Below are 6,000 nucleotides of genomic sequence, written 5' to 3' on the forward strand. Positions count from 1 at the left end.
TCCCCTATTACAAACAGCCTATGTGAATGCAGCCATACACACAGCTGTCTAACCAAAATAATGCCAACTAAAAGCTGACAGTAGTTGTCTAGTTAATCATGCATGCAAACAAAAATAGTGAATAACAGTTTGGCTTAGAATTACTGACAACTGCGAATGGAACAAATGAACGCCAACACACCACGGTCCCAGGTAGGCAAGTAGGCCCAGTAAACAAAATATCAGATTTATAAAGGCATGACTCAATCTATATTTAGGTTAGTTACATAAACAGTTAACAAAATATCAGATTTATAAAGGCATGATTCAGTCTATATTTAGGTGAGTTACTTAAACAGTAAACAAAATATCAGATTTATAAAGGCATGACAATCTATATTTAGGTGAGTTACTTAAACAGTAAACAAAATATCAGATTTATAAAGGCATGATTCAGTCTATATTTAGGTTAGTTACTTAAACAGTAAACAAAATATCAGATTTATAAAGGCATGATTCAGTCTATATTTAGGTTAGTTACTTAAACAGTAAACAAAATATCAGATTTATAAAGGCATGATTCAGTCTATATTTAGGTTAGTTACTTAAACAGTAAACAAAATATCAGATTTATAAAGGCATGATTCAGTCTATATTTAGGTTAGTTACTTAAACAGTAAACAAAATATCAGATTTATAAAGGCATGACAATCTATATTTAGGTGAGTTACTTAAACAGTTAACTAACGCAGTAAACAAAAGGCAAATGAAAATCTAAATAACCAAAACATAGCCTACAGCCCTAAACTCAACTCAGGACCTCAAAACCATTTCCACTGCATTTTTCATTATTTCCCTCTAATCATGGTCTGACAGTGGTGTTTTTTACTCCATACATTTTCCTTGACACCCAAAATAACAGGGAAATTGTTCAATTCACGCACTTATCAATAGAACATCCCTGGTCATCCCTACTGCCTCTGATCTGGAGGACTTACTAAACAGAGAACATCCCTGGTCGTCCCTACTGCCTCTGATCTGGAGGACTTACTAAACAGAGAACATCCCTGGTCGTCCATACTGCCTCTGATCTGGAGGACTTACTAAACAGAGAACATCCCTGGTCGTCCCTACTGCCTCTGATCTGGAGGACTTACTAAACAGAGAACATCCCTGGTCGTCCCTACTGCCTCTGATCTGGAGGACTTACTAAACAGAGAACATCCCTGGTCGTCCCTACTGCCTCTGATCTGGAGGACTTACTAAACAGAGAACATCCCTGGTCGTCCCTACTGCCTCTGATCTGGAGGACTTACTAAACAGAGAACATCCCTGGTCATCCCTACTGCCTCTGATCTGGAGGACTTACTAAACAGAGAACATCCCTGGTCATCCCTACTGCCTCTGATCTGGAGGACTTACTAAACAGAGAACATCCCTGGTCATCCCTACTGCCTCTGATCTGGAGGACTTACTAAACAGAGAACATCCCTGGTCATCCCTACTGCCTCTGATCTGGAGGACTTACTAAACAGAGAACATCCCTGGTCGTCCCTACTGCCTCTGATCTGGAGGACTTACTAAACAGAGAACATCCCTGGTCGTCCCTACTGCCTCTGATCTGGAGGACTTACTAAACAGAGAACATCCCTGGTCATCCCTACTGCCTCTGATCTGGAGGACTTACTAAACAGAGAACATCCCTGGTCGTCCCTACTGCCTCTGATCTGGAGGACTTACTAAACAGAGAACATCCCTGGTCGTCCCTACTGCCTCTGATCTGGAGGACTTACTAAACACACATGCTTCGCTTGTAAATTATGTCTGAATGTTGGAGTCATTTAAAAAAACAAGAAAATGTTGGCGTCTGGTTTGCTTAAGATAACACATTTGAAATGATTTATACTTTTACTTTTGATACTTAAGTGTATTTTAGTAATTACATTGCTTTTTGATACTTAGGTATATTTTAAACCAAATACTTTTACTTGAGTCATTTTCTATTAAGGGATCTTTACTTTTACTCAAGTATGATTGTTGGGTACTTTTTACTCCACTGTGGTCTGATTTAGACCTGGGACACCAGGTGGGTGCAATTTTTTAATTTTTTATTTAACTAGGCAAGTCAGTTAGGAACAAATTCTAATTTTCAATGACAGCCATGGAACAGTGGGTTAATTGCCTTGTTCAGGGGCAGAACAACAGATTTTTACCTTGTCAGCTCAGGGATTCGATCTTGCAACCTTTCAGTTATAAGTCCAATGTGCTAACCACTAGGCTACCTGCCGCCCCTACATGAATTAACAGGGAGAAAAGAAAACAAGTAGACTCTGGACCTCGTACGGTCAGAGTTGAATAGCCCTGTGGCCTACAGCCTACTACAGTGAGATGAAGCCATGCACATCTGACTTGCCAAATAAATAGGCCTATAGGCTGCTTCAAACATAGAACATCATGTTGCTCATGAGATCAGCAACACATTGTGATATGGCACACTACACTTCTGTCAATCAAATTCGACCCAAGCAATCAATTAAGCCAGTGGTTCCCAAACTTTTTATAGTCCCGTACCCCTTCAAACATTCAACCTCCAGCTGCGTATCCCCTCTAGCAACAGGGTCAGTGCACTCTCAAATGTTGTTTTTTTGCCATCATTGTAAGCCTGCCACACACACACACACACACACACTATACAATACATTTATTAAACATAAGAATGAGTGAGTTTTTGTCACAATCCGGCTTGTGGAAAGTGACAAAGAGCTCTTATAGGACCAGGGCAAAAATAATAATATAATAATAATAATTCATTTTGCTCTTTATTTAGCCACCTTACATATAAAATCTTATTTGTTCATCAAAAATGGTGAATAACTCATCACAGGTTAATGATAAGGGTGAGCTTGAAAGGATGTACATAACTCTACATTGTTGGGTTGTATTGGAGAGAGTCTCAGTCTTAAATCATTTTCCACACAAGGTCTGTATTTAGTTTTCATGCTAGTGAAGGCCAATAATCCACTCTCACATAGGTACGTGGTTGCAAAGGACATCAGTGTCTTAACAGCACGATTTGCCAAGGCAGAATAATCTGAGCACAGCCAAATCCAGAAACCTGGCAGTGGCTTCTAATTAAATTACATTTTCACAGAACCGTTTGTTGCAACTCCGATGAGGCTCTCTTGTTCAGATATCGGTAAGTGGACTGGAGGAAGGGATAATGAATCCAGGTGTTTGTGTCGTCCGTTTCGGGAATGTACCTGCATAATTGCGTCCCCAGCTGACTCAGGTGCTTCGCTATATTACATTTGACATTGTCCGTAAGCTGGAGTTCATTTGCACACAAAAAAAATCATACAATGATGGAAAGACCTGTGTGTTGTCCTTGTTAATGAACACAGAAAAGAGCTCCAACTTCTAAATCATAGCCTCAATTTTGTCCCGGAACATTGAATATATTTGCGGAGAGTCCCTGTAATCCTAGATTCAGATCATTCAGACTAGAAAAACATCACCCAGGTAGGCCAGTTGTGTGAGAAACTCATCATCATGCAAGCGGGCAGACAAGTGATAATTGTGGTCAGTAAAGAAAACTTTAAGCTTGTCTCTCTATTCAAAAGAACATGGAATACTTTGCCCCTTGATAGCCAGCGTTACATGGTCGCTGCCCATTTCATTGCATAATGCAGAAAATACACGATAGTTCAGAGGGCTTGCTTTAACAAAGTGAACCATTTTCAATGTAGTGTCTAAAACATCTTTCAAGCTGTCAGGCATTCCCTTGGCAGAAAGAGCCTCTCGGTGAGTGCTGCAGTGTACCCAAGTGGTGTCGGGAGCAACTGCTTGCTTACCACTCCACTATGTCTCCCTGTCATGGCTTTTGCGCCATCAGTACAGATACCAACACATCTTGACCACCAAAGTCCATTTGATGTCGCAAAGCTGTCCAGTACTTTAAAAATATCCTCTCCTGTTGTCCTGGTTTCCATTGGTTTGCAGAAGAGGAGGTCTTCCTTAATTGACCCCCCATAAAGGTAACAGACATATACCAGGAGCTGTGCCAGGCCCGCCATGTCTGTTGACTCATCCAGCTGTAACGCATAAAATTCACTGACTTGTATGTGTAACCGATGTGAAATGGCTAGCTAGTAAGCGGTGGTGCGCGCTAATAGCGTTTAAATCGGGTGACCTCACTCACTCTGAGACCTGAAGTAGTTGTTCACCTTGCTCTGCAAGGGCCGTGGCTTTTGTGGCACGATGGGTAACGATGCTTCGTGGGTGACTGTTGTCTGTGTACAGAGGGTCCCTGGTTCGAGCCCGGTTCAGGCGAGGGGGACGGATGAAAGCTATACTGTTACATATGCAAAGCAGTAATTGTTCCAAAACATCTCCCACCATGTCACTGATGTGTCGTGAAACAGTGTTGTTCGATGAAGACATTGTCTCTATAGTTTTTTTGTTTTTCCCTCAGAATTGTCCCAGTCATAACCATAATAGAATGTATCTATTTCTATGATGAAACATACCGATATGTAGCTATATACCCAGGTGCGTCATTTGAGTTATTGCATTGAAATTATATTGAATTCTGCTTATATCACGCTATACCCCAAAAAACATCAAAGTTCCAATGCTTTTGACCAAGAAGTGACAGGTTGGCGTGAAATCTCTGCGGAGCTCCATGGACAACGGCCTACACACTAAAGCAGCTCGACTGTTTCTTACCTTTTCAGAAGATACACATTTCCATGTCCTTTCAAACAGCCTATAACTAATTACAAAAACACTATTCCTTGTGTTTCGATCAGTAGCATATATGCAAAACCTTATAGCCTATTGTTTTAATGGTTTTTACTTTCCTAAAACAATAATTGTCCACCTCACGCTGTCAGAGATTTGAGTACTGAATGCATCAGGGCATTGCATGCATAGGCCTGTTAGCTTAGACGTCCACTGTATTACGCAAAACTTACCAAAAGTATGTGGACACCTGCTCGTCAAAAATCTCAATCCAAAATCATGGGCATTAATATGGAGTTGGTCCCCCCTTTCCTGCCATAACAGCCTCCACTCTTCTGGGAAGGCTTTCCACTAGATGTTGGAACATTGCTACTGGGGCTTCCATTCAGCCACAAGAGCATTAGTGGGGTCGGGCAGCGATGTTGGGCAATTGTAGGCCTGGCTCGCGGTTGGCATTCCAATTCATCCCAAAGGTGTTCGATGGGGTTGAGGTCAGGGCTCTGTGCAGGCCATTCAAGTTCTTCCGCACCGATCTCAACCAACCATTTCTGAATGGACCTCGCTTTGTACACGGGGGCATTGTCATGCTGAAACAGGAAAGGGCCTTCCCCAAACTGTTGCCACAAAGTCAGAAGCACAGAATCGTCTAGAATGTCATTGTATGCTGTAGTGTTAAGATTTCCCTTCACTGGAACTAAGGGGCCTAGCCCCAGACCATTACTCCTCCTTCACCAAACTTTACAGTTGGCACTATGCATTGGGGAAGGTAGCGTTCTCCTGGCATCCGGCAAACCCAGATTCATCCGTCAGACTGCCAGATGGTGAAGAGTGATTCATCACTCCAGAGAACGCGTTTCCACTGCTCCAGAGTCCAATGGCAGCGAGCTTTACACCACTCCAGCCGACGTTTGGCATTCCGCATGGTGATCTTAGGCCTGTGTGCGGCAGCTCGGCCACGGAAACCCATTTCATGAAGCTCCCAACGAACAGTTCTTGTGCTGACGTTGCTTCCAGAGACAGTTTGGAACTCGTTAGTGAATGTTGCAACCGAGGACAGACGATTTTTAAGTGCTTCAGCACTTGGCTGTCCCGTTCTGTGAGCTTGTGTAGCCTACCACTTCGCGGCTGAGTCGTTGTTGCTCCTAGATGTTTCCACGTCACAATTACAGCACTTACAGTTGACCTGGGCAGCTCTAGCAGGGCAGAAATCTCACCAACTAACTTGTTGGAAAGGTGTCATCCTATGACGGTGCCACGTTGAAAGTCACTGAGCTCTTCAGT

At 42.5% G+C, this 6,000-nt stretch overlaps 1 protein-coding gene across 1 annotated transcript in view; it reads left to right on the top strand.

The window, feature by feature from the left end:
• Positions 1 to 6,000, top strand: part of LOC115117192 (membrane-associated phosphatidylinositol transfer protein 2-like) — a 133,040-nt gene that overhangs the window by 1,254 nt on the left and 125,786 nt on the right. The window lies entirely within an intron of this gene.

Source organism: Oncorhynchus nerka, linkage group LG22 (assembly GCF_034236695.1).
Source record: "Oncorhynchus nerka isolate Pitt River linkage group LG22, Oner_Uvic_2.0, whole genome shotgun sequence".
Lineage (NCBI taxonomy): Eukaryota > Metazoa > Chordata > Actinopteri > Salmoniformes > Salmonidae > Oncorhynchus > Oncorhynchus nerka.